General features: G+C 52.5%; 1 protein-coding gene across 2 annotated transcripts in view; it reads right to left on the reverse strand.

Moving 5' to 3' along the window:
• Positions 1-7,029: 7,029 nt before the first annotated feature.
• CBLC (Cbl proto-oncogene C) overlaps positions 7,030-15,528 on the reverse strand; it is a 34,445-nt gene continuing 25,946 nt past the window's right edge. The window contains exon 11 of one of the 2 annotated variants that reach the window (XM_077336649.1): positions 7,030-8,306. The gene's annotated coding sequence lies outside the window, so the exon portion shown is untranslated. Of the gene's footprint in view, positions 8,358-15,528 lie in introns of both variants that reach the window. The other variant, XM_077336648.1, reaches the window with a different exon arrangement.

The following is a 15,528-nucleotide window of genomic DNA, read 5'->3' on the forward strand; positions in this document are numbered from 1 at the left end:
CTGCTGAGTGGTGGTCATTTCCAAGAGAGCAGGCACTGTTCTCCCCTCTTCCCTGAACGGTCTACTTTGGGCCTAAGAAGCCTTCTGTCCCCCTTCCCACCCCCAAAATCTGAAAAAGTCGGAGCTACCTTCTGTCCTACTGTTCCGGATACGCCTTCCGGTTGGCAGGTGCCATTCCTGCATGAAGAGACGCTGGGGTGACAGGCGGTCCCTCAGATATGTGGGTCCCAGATGGCAAAGGGCCTTGAAGGTTAAAACAAAACCTTAACCCAGATTCGGGCTGAAACTGGCAGCCATTGCAGCTGGCTCAGCACTGGCTGCATATGGGCCCCCCAAGGTATTCCCTTACAGCTGCATTCTGCACCAGTTGCAATTTCCAGGTCAGGGACAAGGCCAGGCCTGCGTACTGTGAGTTCCAGAAGTCAATCCTGGAGGTGACCGTTGAGTGGATCACGGGTTAGGTGCTCGGGAGACAGGTAGGGTGCTAGTAGCCTTGCCCGATGAAGATGGTAAAACACCTGGCGGGCTACCTTAGTGACTTGCACCTCCATGGATAGTGAGATGTCCAGAGTCACTCCCCAAGTTCCTGGCCTGGGGCACAGTGGTCAGTTGAGTCACAGCCAGGGTGGGCAAATGCACTTCCTGTCCTGCTTCTTTCCTACTCAAACCCAGGACATCCATCTTGGAGAGGTTCAATTTCACACGACTGTGCTCTAATCAGCTACAGCCACCAAACATCTGGCAAATGGATCCAGGGGGGTGGGGATCCTGGCTGGCAATCCACAAAGAGATGGAGCTGGGTGACATCCACATATTGATGACAACCCAGCCCGAAACTCCGTATCATCTGGACCAGAGAGTGCATTAAGATGTTGAGCATGATTGGTCCAAGGGGCTCCTGAAGAGGGTGCCCCCATCCCTCCATTATTTTCTATGGGATGGACTCTCCTTAGGATATAATGGAGGGCTTCTTCAGAAGCCCCTCAAAGTGGACCCCTTGGACCAATCATTATCAAATTTGAATGGGAGTCAGGGAACAGCCTCCTGGAGGTACCCTGAAAGTTTGGAGGCTCTACCTCAACCCCCCACCCCCCAGGCCCCAGCAAAGGTGGGAATCCCAAAATTCCCAGTATAGTCTATGGCACCACAGACTTCCAGGGGCACTGAAACCGAGGCGGCCAGATTGGGCCCTTAGTGACCGGAGTCCTTTGATGAGGGGGAAGGGGAAGAATGTTTTCTGATTTCGGGGAACTTTAAAGAGGCATGCTTTGTGTGACAACTTGGGAAAGAATTATTTCTTACCGCTTGTTTTACATTACCGCTTGTTTTAGGACGTTGTGGATTGCAAGGGAAGGAAACAGATCCGCCTCGCTATGGGATTTGGGGAAAGGAGCAATCAGAGGAGTCGTGCAACCGCTCGAGGCTTCAAAAACTTTCCTTGGGGAGGGGAGAGGAGGGAGAGGCGGGGGGGGGGTAGGGGAACAGAGCTCCAATCAGCTGGCTCCTCCTTGACAGACTCCCATAGGCCTTGGGGGCTGCTGAGGCTGCCGTGGGGCTTGTGGTGTCCTGTTGAGTGCTCATGCTTCTCCAGTGGGTGTTGACCGGGGCTCCCCTTCTCAGGACAGACCTGGAATTAGAAAGCAGGAGGGGAAAGGAGAAGGAATGCTCCAGCAAAGATGTTTAGGAAAAGGAGGGACTTCAGTGGCATATAACACCAAAGTGGCCACTTTCTCTGGGTGAACAGATCTGGGTGAACAGAGAGCCAGTTTGGTGTAGTGGTTACGAGTGCAGACTTCTAATCTGGCATGCCAGGTTCGATTCTGCACTCCCCCACATGCAGCCAGCTGGGTGACCTTGGGCTCATCAAGGCACTTATAAAACTGTTCAGGCCGGGCAGTGATATCAGGGCTCTCTCAGCCTCACCTCCCTCACAGGGTGTCTGTTGTGGGGAGAGGAATGGGAAGGCGACTGTAAGCCGCTTTGAGCCTCCTTTGGGTAGGGAAAAGCGGCATATAAGAACCAACTCTTCTTCTTCTTCTTTTGTTGCCTGCAGAGCAATTTCAATACCAGGAGATCTCCAGGCACTTTTCTCATTTCTCCAGGCACTTTTCTCCCGAAGGAGTCTCAAAGCGGCTTACAGTCGCTTTCCCTTTCCTCTCCCCACAACAGACACCATGTGAGGTGGGTGAGGCTGAGAGAGACCTAAGATTACTGCTCAGTCAGAGCAGCTTTATCAGTTCTGTGGTGAGCCCAAGGTCACCCAGCTGGCTGCATGTGGAGGAGTGGGGAATCATAGAATTATAGAGTTGGAAGGGGCCATACAGTCCATCTAGTCCGACCCCCTGCTCAACGCAGGATCAGCCCTAAGCATCCTAAAGCATCCAAGAAAAGTGTGTATCCCACCTTTGCTTGAAGACCACCCCCTTAGGCAGCCTATTCCACTGCTGAACTACTCTGACTGTGAAAATTTTTTCCTGATATCTAGCCTATATCGTACTTGTAGTTTAAACCCATTACTGCGCGTCCTTTCCTCTGCAGCCAACAGAAACAGCATCCTGCCCTCCTCCAAGTGACAACCTTTCAAATACTTAAAGAGGGCTATCATGTCCCCTCTCAACCTCCTTTTCTCCAGGCTGAACATTCCCAAGTCCCTCAATCTATCTTCATAGGGCTTGGTCCCTTGGCCCCAGATCATCTTCGTCGCTCTCCTCTGTACCCTTTCAATTTTATCTACGTCCTTCTTGGAGTGAGGCCTCCAGAACTGCACACAGTACTCCAGGTCTGACCAGTGCCGTATACAATGGGACTATGACATCTTGTGATTTTGATGTGATGCCTCTGTTGATACAGCCCAAAATGGCATTTGCTTTTTTTACCGCTGCATCACACTGTTTAGTTTACAATCCACAAGTACCCCAAGATCTTGTTCACACACAGTGTTACCTAGAAGTGTATCCCCCATCCAGTAGGCATGCTTTTCATTTTTCTGACCCAGATGCAGAACTTTACATTTATCTTTATTAAATTGCATCTTGTTCTCATTTGCCCATTTTTCCATTGTGTTCAGATCTCGTTGAACTCTGTCTCTATCTTCCAGAGTATTTGCCAGTCCTCCCAATTTGGTGTCATCGGCAAACTTGATGAGTAGTCCCTCCACCCCCTCATCTAGATCATTAATAAATATGTTTAAAAGTCCCGGACCGAGCACCGAGCCCTGAGGTACCACGCTACTCACCTCCCTCCAGTCTGATGAAACACCATTGACAACAACTCTTTGAGTGCGGTTCTCTAACCAATTCCCTATCCACCTAACTATCTGAAAATCCAGATTGCAGTCCTTCAATTTATCCATCAGAACATCATGGGGAACCTTATCAAAAGCTTTACTAAAATCCAAGTAAACGACATCCAACGAATTTCCCCGATCCAGCAAACCTGTTACTTGGTCAAAAAAGGAAACCAGGTTGGTCTGACAGGACCTGTTGGAGACAAATCCATGCTGACTTCCTTGGATCACCAAATTGTCCTCCAGATGTTTGCAGATCGCTCCCTTTAATATCTGCTCCATTATCTTCCCCACAACAGAGGTCAGACTCACTGGTCTGTAGTTTCCCGGGTCATCCTTCCTCCCTTTTTTGAAGATCGGAATAACATTTGCTCTCTTCCAGTCCTCCAGGACATCTCCAGTCCTTAAAGAGGTTCCGAAGATGATGGACAAGGGCTGTGCAAGTTCTCTGGAAAGTTCTTTGAGCACTCTCGGGTGCATTTCATCCGGACCAGGGGATTTGAACTCATCCAGTGCAGCTAAATGCCTCTCAACAACCTCTCTATCCATGTTAACCTGCCACCCAGACACTATCCTTTGGTTACGGCCATCTCTAGATGTACCTAAACCCTTTGACCTGTGGGAAAAAACAGATGTAAAATAGGCACTAAGCCTTTCTGCTTTCTCTGCATCCTCCGTTAGAGTTTGTCCATCCGCACCCAACAGTGGGCCTATTGCCTCCTTTACTTTACGTTTGCTCCTCACATAACTGAAAAATCTTTTCTTGTTACAATGGGCTTCCTTGGCCAATCTTAGCTCACTCTCAGCTTTGGCCTTTCTGATGAATCAAACCTGGCTCATCAGATTAGAAGTCTGCACTCCTAACCACTACACCATGCTTGGCCTGGAGGGGTGAGAAGGGGAGTGGCCTCGACTGGTAGTAGACACAGCTCTGCTTCCAAACCGTATTCTGTATAATTGCACCACTTCTGGGATTTCAGGGGGTTCTCAATGGTTAAAAAGTTGAGAAAGCCTGGTTTAACTACCTAGTCCTCAACCTGGGGGTCGGGGACCCTTTGGGGGTCGAACGACCCTTTCACAGGGGTCGCAGCAGGTCGAGCAGCTTGGCCGGGGGGGGGGGCCTGCCACTGTTGTTGCTGCTCCTGAAGGCTCCTGCGCTCGGCTGCCAGCTGCTCCAGCAGTGCGTCCAGCGCAGCGCAGTCTCCCGCCAGGCGCTCAGGTGGCAGCACAGCTCTGTGGGACAAGAGGCAGAACTGAACTGAGAAACCTGGAAAAAAACAATGGATATAGAACCAGGCACAATGGATCTTCCCGCCACTGGTCAGTTTCGGTTTACTTTCTGTGAAAGAACACATTGCACCAAAGCAGGGGGAGTCAAACTGCGGCCCTCCAGATGTCCATGGACTACAATTCCCAGGAGCCCCCTGCCAGCGAATGCTGGCAGGGGGCTCCTGGGAATTGTAGTCCATGGACATCTGGAGGGCCGCAGTTTGACTCCCCCTGCACCAAAGGGTCGCGGCATTAGGAAGGTTGAGAACCACTGACCTAGAGGTTGGCAACCCAGCCTCAAGATGACCTGTTAGGCTGTATGTGTTTTGTTTTGTATGTGGGTGGGGGGTTGCAATCTCCCCCAGGAACAATGGCACCGAGTGCTGGATACCTCCGTGTGCCAGCTTGAAGAGAGCCAGTAGCACGGCCGCAAGACACTCTCTGTGCAGATGATCTAGCAATTGACCTGGGAGCCAAAACTCTAGTAAATAAGGTACGAACATTTATGATTGGCATTTAAGGTCTTCAATAATGCAGGCCAGGCATGCTAGCCAGTCAGCAATGCGACAAGTGCATTGGCCCAGCTGACTTTTGCCAGTAAAAGCGCACATGCAGTCTTCGCCATGGCAGAGTTCTTGGCACTAGTGACAGCACTTTCCTTCTCGCTGAATGTGGGTGTGACCAAAGGCCTCAAGTTGCCAACTCCAGCTTAGGAAATTCCTGGGGATTATGGGCATAGCCAGGATGAGATGGGGGAGGGCCAAGGACAAGAGGGAGAAGGTAAGGGCGTGTAAGCTGTATCTAGTGGAGTGCCAACTCCTTTTTCTTTAGTGCCCATTAAATTAACAAAGTCTGTTATTTTATATCTTTGGCCACCGCCAACTGGCTGCAGATCCCTGGCCCCAAAGAAACACGTCAGTCCTCAACAAGGGCCAGAGCTGTCCTGGCCCCACCCGGTGGAATGAGCTTCCTGAAGAGATCAGGAGGACCCTGGTTGAACTCCCAGGCAGGGCCTGCAAAAGGGAGCTCCTCCACCAGGACTCGAGACCCAACAACACCTGCTGGTCTCCCTCAGGCACCCCCCTCCATGGCCTGACCTCCCTGGGGGCTTGTCTAAGTTATCTTTTATTTGAAGCTACTGTTAGATGGTTGATATGATATTTATGACTGTGTTATTTGTTTAGACTGTTCTATGTATTATCACTGTGAACCACCCTGAGCCGTATGGGAGGGCGCTATAAAAATCCAACAAACAAACAAACAAACAAGGTACCTCCTGGGTCATCTAGTCCAACCCCCTGCATTATGCAGGACACTCACAACCTTATCGCTCATCCACTGTAATCAACTCCCTCTTGCAAATTACCTGGAAATTTGGGGTGGAGCCTGTGGTGGGTGAGGGCTGGGGAGGGGAGGGGGATCAGTGGGGTATAAAGCAATGGAATCCCCCCCTCCAAAGCCACTGTTTGCTCTCACTGTTGCCCAGAGATCAATTATAATGCTGGGAAATCTCCATCCCCCACCTGGAGGGTTGGCAGCCCTCTCCCAGCCCATGCCACTGTATTTTTGGACCTCTCTACTCCTGCACTGTTTGTTGCAGGTTGCTTCCAAGAACAGGGTGTGTGTGTGTGGGGGGGATTTTTGCCTCCTGGGATGGGGGAGAGAAGGCAGAGAGGATTTCTGTCTGGCGGGCAAAGGAGCGGAACCTCAGCTTCCCCTTAATAACCTTCACTCTGAGTCCAAGGGGGAAAAACCTTTTGTATTCGAAGGGAAATGACATGCTTAAGTGGGCCCGGCTGCCGGTTGAGGAGGCTGGAAAACCAGGGGATATTTTCCTACCAGCCCAGGCAGGCAGGGAATGGGCCACGTTCCATTTTGGAAGGAAAAGGCTGGGTGGGGCAGCCCACTTCCTTCCCTTTGGGCTGGCCGCCTGTCCCTAGCAACGAGGGTACGCAGAAATCACTCCGGCTAGCCAGGGTTTTTTTGAGGAGGGGAGGAGAAGGCCACACAGAGGCAAGGAATATTTTCCTTCTATGGTTCCCCAAGTTTTAAATGACCCTCTGAGCCCCGGCACGAGGCCTGCAGCCCCCCAAGAGTGGAGCGCCAATTTCTAATCCTGCCGCAATCTCCAGCCTTCTCCTTCCTGCTCCTTACGACACCTTAGCCCATCTTCCTGGACCAGCTTCCTTTCATTTTTGCCTTCCTTGGCTTGGGACATGATGACCGAACCACAGGGGGGGAAGAGGGCATGGCCGTCCCTGTGCGGATGCTGTTGGAATTTCAGCAAGGAATACGCCCAGGGACCCTTGTCATCCAACCCAAATTGCCCTTCTTCATTGTGGATTTCACAGACAGGCACTCCTGTCCGGATGTCACACCCCAGGTGTGGCAAGCTGGTGGCCCCAGGTGGGGATGGATCCAGATTTTGGAGATCCTCCCAAGTATCCCCCCTTCCCCATTAACACGAAAGGAAGTTTGGGTTTTATGTTATTAGCAAACACTCATGGGCATCTTAAATTCATGTACTATTATGTACAATAGGCACCTACAGTATTTGCATATAATAATTTTTTCAAAATCCTTGTTTACAAACCATTATCATTTTCTTAGAATGATCTTATGTTCAAGGTCAACTGGCCATGGCTCAACAGCAGAGCATCTGCTTGGCATGCAGAAGGTCCCAATTCAATCCCTGGAATTTCCAGTTAAAATGACCAGGCAACAGGTGATGGGAAAGACCTCCACATGAGAACCTGGAGAGCCATGAAGTGGGGCTGGAGCTCAGTAGCTCTGCCTGGCATGCAGAAGGTCCCTAGTTCAATCCCTGGAATTTCCAGTTAATAGGAGCAGACAGGAGATGATCCGCTTGAGACCCTGGAGAGGCATGAAGTGGGGCTGGAGCTCAGTGGCAGAGCCCCTGCTTGGTGTGCAAAATGTCCCAGGTTCAATCCCCAGCTGGCTATCTTTGTGGGATGGGGAAGGCCTTCTGCCCTCTCGGTGTGTGATGACAGGAGACAAAGGCTGGCAGAGGTTTTTCTGGACAGAGGTTCAGAGTCTGGGATTACAGTCAGGCACCCCGGGGAGGGGGCGTTAGACTCTTCCCTACATGGAAATCTGTCAGGCCGTTGCTCCAGGCGTGGTGAAGTTCATCTGGATCATGGGTGATTTATCTAGCGTGTAACAAGATGATGCAATTACTTTGGCATTCCTGTGCACAACAGCAGAAGGAGACGTTTGGGGAAGTTTGGTCATGTTCCTGCTGAGTCCTTCTAGGGGGTCGCTTGGTGTTTTGGAGCCACTGGAGTGGCGAGGAAGAGATCGGGGAAACACCTCTCCTGCCCAAGGCACATTAAAAAAAAACCCTTCATGCTGTCACAAGTCTAAGAGCACACACACCCTGCCACACTTTTCTCCTGCACCGCTGGCAACTCTTGCTCTCCTTTGCAGGTTGGAAGCTGGAGGGTGAGAGGCAGCTGTTTGGTCCATGACAATCCGAGAAGGTCAGGAGAAGACCAGAAATTAGGGTTAGGTTCTTAGGTCGCCAAGCAGGCCCAGAAACCGATACATGCTGAATTGCTTGCAGAAGTCCCTTTCGTTTCACAAACGATAAACAGAAAGAGGACATGGTTTAGTCCTCATAGCTGTTCCGATGTGCTGGTGGCCACAGGAGAGGCAGGAACGATAATCTTGCTGGAAGCCCCTTGTCTGTCATGGCCTCCCTCATGCCCATGCAGCCAACCACTCCAGGGAGCTGTAAATATAAGAAAGGTCTGTGACGTTCTCTTGATAAGTTGTAGAAAAGCTGGGGGAAAAAAGAGGGGGGAAGTTGAATAAGAAAAGCTGGTATTTTATACCCCACTCTTCACTTCCCGAAGGTATCCCAAATGGCTTCCAATCGCCTTCCCTTCCTCTCCCTACCACAGACACCCTGTGAGGAAGGAAGGAAGAAGAAGAGTTGGTTCTTATATCCCGCTTTTCCCTACCCGAAGGAGGCTCAAAGCGGCTTACAGTCGCCTTCCCATTCCTCTCCCCACAACAGACACCCTGTGAGGTGGGTGAGGCTGAGAGAGCCCTGATATCACTGCTCGGTCAGAACAGTTTTATCAGTGCTGTGGCGAGCCCAATGTCACCCAGCTGGTTGCATGTGGGGGAGTGCAGAATCGAACCTGGCATGCCAGATTAGAAGTCCGCACTCCTAACCACTACACCAAACTGGCTCTACACCAAAGGAAGGAAGGAAGGAAGGAAGGGAGGAAGGGAGGAAGGAAGGAAGGAAGGAAGGAAGGAAGGAAGGAAGGAAGGAAGGAAGGAAGGAAGGAAGGAAGGAAGGAAGGAAGGAAGGAGGGCGTTTCATAGGCCAGGATATCCCCATTGTCAGACCATGGTTGGAAAAAGAGACACATCTTTCTCAGAGTCAAGGGTGTAAACTGCACGGAGCTTTTATTCCAATCCCAGGTCGATTCAGTCCCTGCCCTCTACACAGAATGCGATTTCCATTTGGATTTGGGGCGATTTAAATTTTCCTTCTGCAGCAAGAAGGATTGATCCGGAGTGACCTTACCTTTATTGTGCGATATCTTAGAGTGCTTTTAATGCTCAATATTTTTCAAATCCGGATTGGGAAACCAAGCTCCGTGGTAAAGAACCTCTGAAAAGCCACACCTGGTCATGTGACAAGCTTGCCTTAAAGGAGAAGCCCCTAACTTCTCTCAACTTCTGTCGCTCCTGGATTTTTCCTCCCTCCCCTGCCTTTTTCGATCCTCTCTTCCCCCACCCCCCAAGAAAAGAAAGAGGCTCCCTGCCTGGCTCCTCTCCCCCCCCCCCTCTTCAAGAAAAGAAAGAAAGAGGCTTGGCTCCCCCCTCCCCTTCTGAACTACCCTAACCACGTGCAGAAAACTTTCCTGTTTCAATGGGTGGGGGGGAAAGGAAGACCCGAGTTCAAAGCGATCTGAATTCAACAGAGACACCCACAGGATCAGGGGGGAGGGCGGCACTGGCGGATCTGCCCAGGGAAGACGCCAAATGAGCCGGCTCTGCTTAATGGACCTTGCAAGAAAACGAGCCTCTGCTCAGCAGAGCCCAAGCCCAGCTTACGGCCTCATAAACTACGGCCATCCTGAATCATGCGCAAGGCTGCAGGAGTGGAACTGCAAGCGCATGGGCTTGCAGTTGGGAGAGCGGCAGGGATCTGAAGTCGCAAGAGCCTCAGCCCTCCCCCCCCAAAAAACACATACCCACACCCAATCCAGGCACAAAACCTCCCAGAAGGTCATAAAGTGACAGTGGAAAAACCAGAAAGACACTGAGGATCACCCACAAGGAAGAGACAGCATGGTCTGTACCAAACCTCTGCTGTACTAGGGAGAGGCAGTGTTCACCAGTGGCTACAGCTGTAATCCATGGAGGCTGGCTATGCTAGGCTCCTATACTGGTAGAAATAGAACATGTAGAACCACACTGCTGATTTTTGTGTGTGTGTGTGTTCTGGTAAACCATTTTGGTGTAGTGGTTAGGAGTGCGGACTTCTAATCCGGCATGCCAGGTTCGATTCTGCACTCCCCCACATGCAGCCAGCTGGGTGACCTTGGGCTCGCCGCGGCACTGATAAAACTGTTCTGACCGGGCAGTGATATCAGGGCTCTCTCAGCCTCACCCACCTCACAGGGTGTCTGTTATGGGAAGAGAAAGGGAAGGCAATTGTAAGCTGCTTTTAGACTCCTTCGAGTAGGGAAAAGCGGCATATAAGAACCAACTCTTCTTCTTCTTCTTCTAAACAACACCTGTTGAATTTCTGGTGGTCACACAAAGTGTGAAAAGACGCATGGGCATTTCTGGGACAGTGAAATTCTTCCCAAACTTCCCTTTGAAGATTAAAAATTAGGCTTAATTCAAACTTAAATCTAAACTGGGTTTAGCCTTCAAGCACAAGAAGAAACAGCAGGAGGCTTGGAGCATGTGCAGAGTGCCTTCCCCTTGATGCTGGATGGCTCCTACTACCCGTGAGGTCAACTTCGTGGTAGGCCTCTGATCCAGGGTTACCAGCCTCCAGGTAGGGTCTGGAGTTCTCATAACAGATTATCAGACTACAGAGATTCATTCTCCTGCAGAAAATGGTAGCTTGGAGGAAAACTGGGGTAGTGCTGTATAAAAGACTCCACAAAGATGCCAGGACAAACTATTAGGGACTTTGGCCCATACAACTTTGTATAGTTGGTTGTGAATTGGATCTCACTGATGTGATTTTGCATTCATTAACGTGCCAACAGTTATGCTTTGCTTCAGTTCTGTTTTTTAGTCTTCAGGATGGTTCTACAACCCAAATCATATTTCACCATCCTAGCCATTGTATTGACTCACTCACTCTGTGTCATCCTCCTGGAGTCACAGTGAGAAAGGCAGACTATAAATAACATCTGTAACCGCTCCTGCAGAACGGATTAAATAAAGCAGTAAGGGCTGTGTGGGCAGAGAAATGGGCGGGGCCTGTCCATGATAAAAACTCGAAGGGGCCAACCAGGAGCCGCAAAGCAGGTCCTGATTGGCCCCGCCGAGTGCCACTCGGGGGCCAAGTGGCCAATCGGGAGACGCACCCATTGGCCACTTGGCCCGCCCTGGACTGGCCACTCGTGGGGTTCAACGCAGGGAAAGGAGCAGGGCCACCGCGTGTTAGACACGGCGGCCCTGCTCCTTTCCCGCTGCCGACTCAGGGACCTTCGCTGCGCACTCCCCTTCCAGGAAAGGAGCAGACCCGCCGACCAACAAACCTTGACCGGGGGAGGACCTTCCTGATCCTCCCAGCCCTTCCCCCCCCCAGGCCGCCACCTCACCACGTCTACCGCTGCCCACCACCCGCCATCGGCTGACTCCTGCAGCTTGCAGGGGGAGGCCGGTGATGCTCGGGAAGGGCCACCTTGTACCCCTGCCGAGCTGCCCACCATGCCTGCCACCCCCGCTAAGGTAAGCCCTCCCCAAAGCCACCCACCCACCCACCCTCCCAGAACTTCCACTCACCCTGAGACGCCGTGGGACCCCCGCGGTTTCCCCGCTCCCAACCACCCCGGCACGATGCCTCCCACCCTATGTGTCCGTCCACCCATCCACCCCCACGAGTCGCCACCACGCTCCCCCCCTCTGCTGGCGACCCACTGACCCACCCGTCGCCATCTTCCACTCCCCCACATGGCCAAAACTCGCCCCCGTGCTCCCCCCTCCCCCACGGATCCCCCAGGCCACTCACCCACACGTCACCATCTGCCACCCCCCCAAAAGGCGCCCCCGAACTGCCCAACCACGCACCCACCCCTCTCTACCCCACGCTCTTCCCCCCAATCACCCCCCTAATCGCTCCCCCCTTGCCAATCCCCCCCATGGACCCTTAAAAAAACCCTCCTTTTCCCCCACTCCCCTCCAAGTCCACCTACCTCCCTGTCTGCCTGCCTTCCTTCCTTCCTTCCTGACTTCCTCTACTTCTCCATCTACTTCCTGCCTCTCTCTCTCTCCCTCTCACTTGCTCTCTTTGGCCCTTCCTCTCTTTCAGACTTCCTTCCTTCCTTCCTTCCTTCCTTCCTTCCTTCCTTCCTTCCTTCCTTCCTTCCTTCCTTCCTTCCTTCCTTCCTTCCTTCCTTCCTGTCTCCCTTCTATTCATCCCTTCACCCACCCCTTTCCCTCCTTTCTCACTCCCATCCCTCCTTCCCTCTTCAACCTTCCTTTCCTCCCTTACTCTTCCCTATGCACTAGCGCCCGCTGTATTTCAGCTACAGCGGACTTAATTTCTAGTACTCTCTATACTATATAGTATACCATAAAGTCTAGGAGAAATTGAAGTCCCTCACCGCCCCATAGCTACAGGAAGTTCCAGGCCCCATGCTTGCTGATATGAACAAGCGACATTTGAAGAGGACACCCAAGGCTAAGATAGGAAGATTTCTGGGTTTCCAGAAGCATCCTTGGGGGATACCCCATAGCTGGAATAAGCAGACATGAAAACTAAGAGCCTGCCCCCCAAGCCCTACCTATCGGGGAGGAACAAGGAGGTCTTGCGAGAAGCAGAGCTGAGGGTCATCCAGAAACTCTGGTCTGTTTGGCAGATAGCCCCAGGCCGTGCCCTAGATAGGGTGGACACCCCCCCCCCGCTCAGTTCTGTCAATCTCCATCTCTTCCCCTCACTGACTCTCCTCTGTGTTACTTTCCCCCTGGCAAAGTAGCCCCCTCTCTCTCCCACCCACCCTCCCTCCCTCAACCTTGAAATCAGTGGCTGAGCAAAGCACTTCATCCGTCACCGTGGAAACCGCATCCTCCTCTGCCTGCCAGCTGGACCAAATCCTATGGATGTGGGGAAAGTGGGGAGGGGGACAGAGTACAGGATGCTCATGGGAGGGAGGGGAGAGATGCTGGTTTCTTCATTGGCGGCGGGGGCAGGGGGAGTGACTCCTCCCCCAAAAGCCATTCTCCTCTTTGGATCCCTTAAAATCTCACTTCTCCCCTGTGGAGCAGCAACACGGTATGAGCTAGGGGTGCCAGCCTCCAGGGGGGCCCTGGGGATCCCCTGAAATCATCTCCAGACTACAGGGTTCAGTTCCCCTGGAGAGAATGGGAGCTTTCAAGGTGGACTCTGTGCCATTGCATTCCACTAGGCCAGGGGTAGTCAAACTGCGGCCCTCCAGATGTCCATGGACTCCAATTCCCAGAAGCCCCTGCCAGCGGATGCTGGCAGGGGCTTCTGGGAATTGTAGTCCATGGACATCTGGAGGGCCGCAGTTTGACTACCCCTGCACTAGGATCTCTGCCCTCCCCAGGCTTCATCCACAAATCTCCAGGAGTTTCCCAGCCTGGATCTGATAACCCTTACCCCACCGTTCCCAAGGGTCCCTGTGCTGGTCTGCATTCCAAGAGCTAGTTTCCAGTTGAGTACCCCCTTCAAGACCGGCAACAGTGTCAGGGCCTGAGTTTTTGAGAGTCAGAGCTCCCTCCGCACCTTCTCCTGCGTTCTCTCTGACCAAGGGAGCTTTGAACACTCAGGAACTCTCCCCGCTGCCGCCCCAAAACCTTCTTGGTCTCTAGGGGGCTACAGGACTTGAAGTCGAGCCATCTTACCCCACAGTGTGACTGCCTCCTGGAAGGGCAGTTTCCAGTCTGGTTTCCCAGGACTGCATGTACAGGTTTCACTTCCCTTTGAAAACACTTTGGATTTGAAGAAGCGGGAGCCAATGTTGGCATACCCGTTGTCTCCTCCATGGACTGGGGTCTTCTGGTCCATCCCCCCACCTTCTGCTGTCGCTGTGGGGGGAAATCGGGTGGGAAATGGAGCATGCCTACAGCTGGCACAGGCCATCTCGTGGGGAGGCTGCCTTGGGGGCCAAAATGAGACACTGGAGCCAGGAAGAGAGGCGGGAGCTGTGTGCCCCCCGTCTGATCCTCTCACACACACTGGTTCAGCTACAAACGGGATCTTGAGGCGAGTTAAAGGGCCCAAGAAAGGGTCTGCATTCGCAAAGACCGGTGTGACTGGGGTATGCTGAAAACGACACCTGCCTTAGGACACGGGTGGGAAACAGGCAGAGGCTGTGCCACACTAGAAGCCAGGCCAGGGGCTCCAAGAGATTGGGATGCAATTCTGCACTTTTTGAGGCGGGCAACAGTTTCTGAGCGGGAGCAAAGAGAAGTGAGTGCCGATCCTGGCCAGCCCGCAGCCCTGCTTTCTGCGCTATGTGAGGCAGCTCTTTCACAGGGCATTTCATCCCCTCCCATTGAACAGAGCCTGTTATTTCATTGGGAATTAAGGGGAACTTCCATGCAGACGGTGCCCCCTGCATCAGGTCTATCAGTCTCCCACTCTGCCCCATATTCACTGCTGGCCTGGACCTTTGGCAGCTGGGGGGAGAGCACTGCCAGAGTCCTCAGCCTTTCTCCGTGGATTTGCCAAACTTGCTGCTCCTCCCCCCCCCGCCCCGTTCTGCCCCTCAGCCCAGCTGGGGTTCTCTGTTTGCTTCTCTGGGCCCCCAACGCTGCTCCTTGTGCCGCATTCTATCGCAGAGCATTGATCGGACCTCTCGGCAGTTCCTGGAATAGGAGCTGAGCTCAGCATCCGGAGCCAGCCGTTACCTCCGCCCTGGGGAGACGGATCAATACTCACTCGGGGAAGGGGGGGCATCTCATCATCAAGCGAAGAGGGTGGAGAGACGGCCACCACAAGCCTGACAGGCTATCCTGCACAATTTATACAGGGAGGGCAGCTGTAGCCTAGAGAGGCTTTGCACCTGAAGCTCGAACAACATCCTAGGCAGATGTTTAGCCCTTTTCTTGGAGAGGAGGAGGGGAAAAGGTTTGGCACGTGTTCATCTATTTCAGGGATCAATTGGCTGCCTTTCAGTCCTAGTTGGAAGAAGAACCTGGGTCTTTGTACCCCACTTTTACTACTTGAAGGAGTCTCAAAGCAGCTTGCAATTGCTTTTCCCTTCCTCTCCTAACAATAGACAAGCTGTGAGGCAGGTGGGGTGAGAGAGCCCTGAGAGAACTGAGGTGAGCCCAAGGTTATCCAGTAGGCCTCATGTGCCTCAAAGCAGCTTACAGTCACCTCCCCATCCTTTCTCCTCAACAGACACCCTGTGAAATAGATGAATCTGAGGGAGCTATGGGAGAATGGGGATTCCCAAAGCAGTCTCAAAGTAGCTTATAATCACATTTCCCTTCCTCTCCCCACAATAGACACCCAGTGAGGCTCTGAGAGAATTGACTGGTTCATTGTCCCCCAGATAGCCACACATGTTACAAATCTGCTTACACTCACTTTCCTTTCCTCTCCCCACAGCAGACATCCTGTGAGGTAGGTGAGGCTGAGAGAGCTCTGAAAGAACTGTGGAGTGCCGAGGTCACCCAATAGGATTTGAGTGTCTCAGAGTGGTCTGCAATTACCTAATCTTCCTCTCCCCACATCAGACATCTTGTGAGTTTGGTGGGGCTGAGATAGCTCTAAG

Source organism: Paroedura picta, chromosome 5 (genome assembly GCF_049243985.1).
Source record: "Paroedura picta isolate Pp20150507F chromosome 5, Ppicta_v3.0, whole genome shotgun sequence".
Taxonomy (NCBI): domain Eukaryota; kingdom Metazoa; phylum Chordata; class Lepidosauria; order Squamata; family Gekkonidae; genus Paroedura; species Paroedura picta.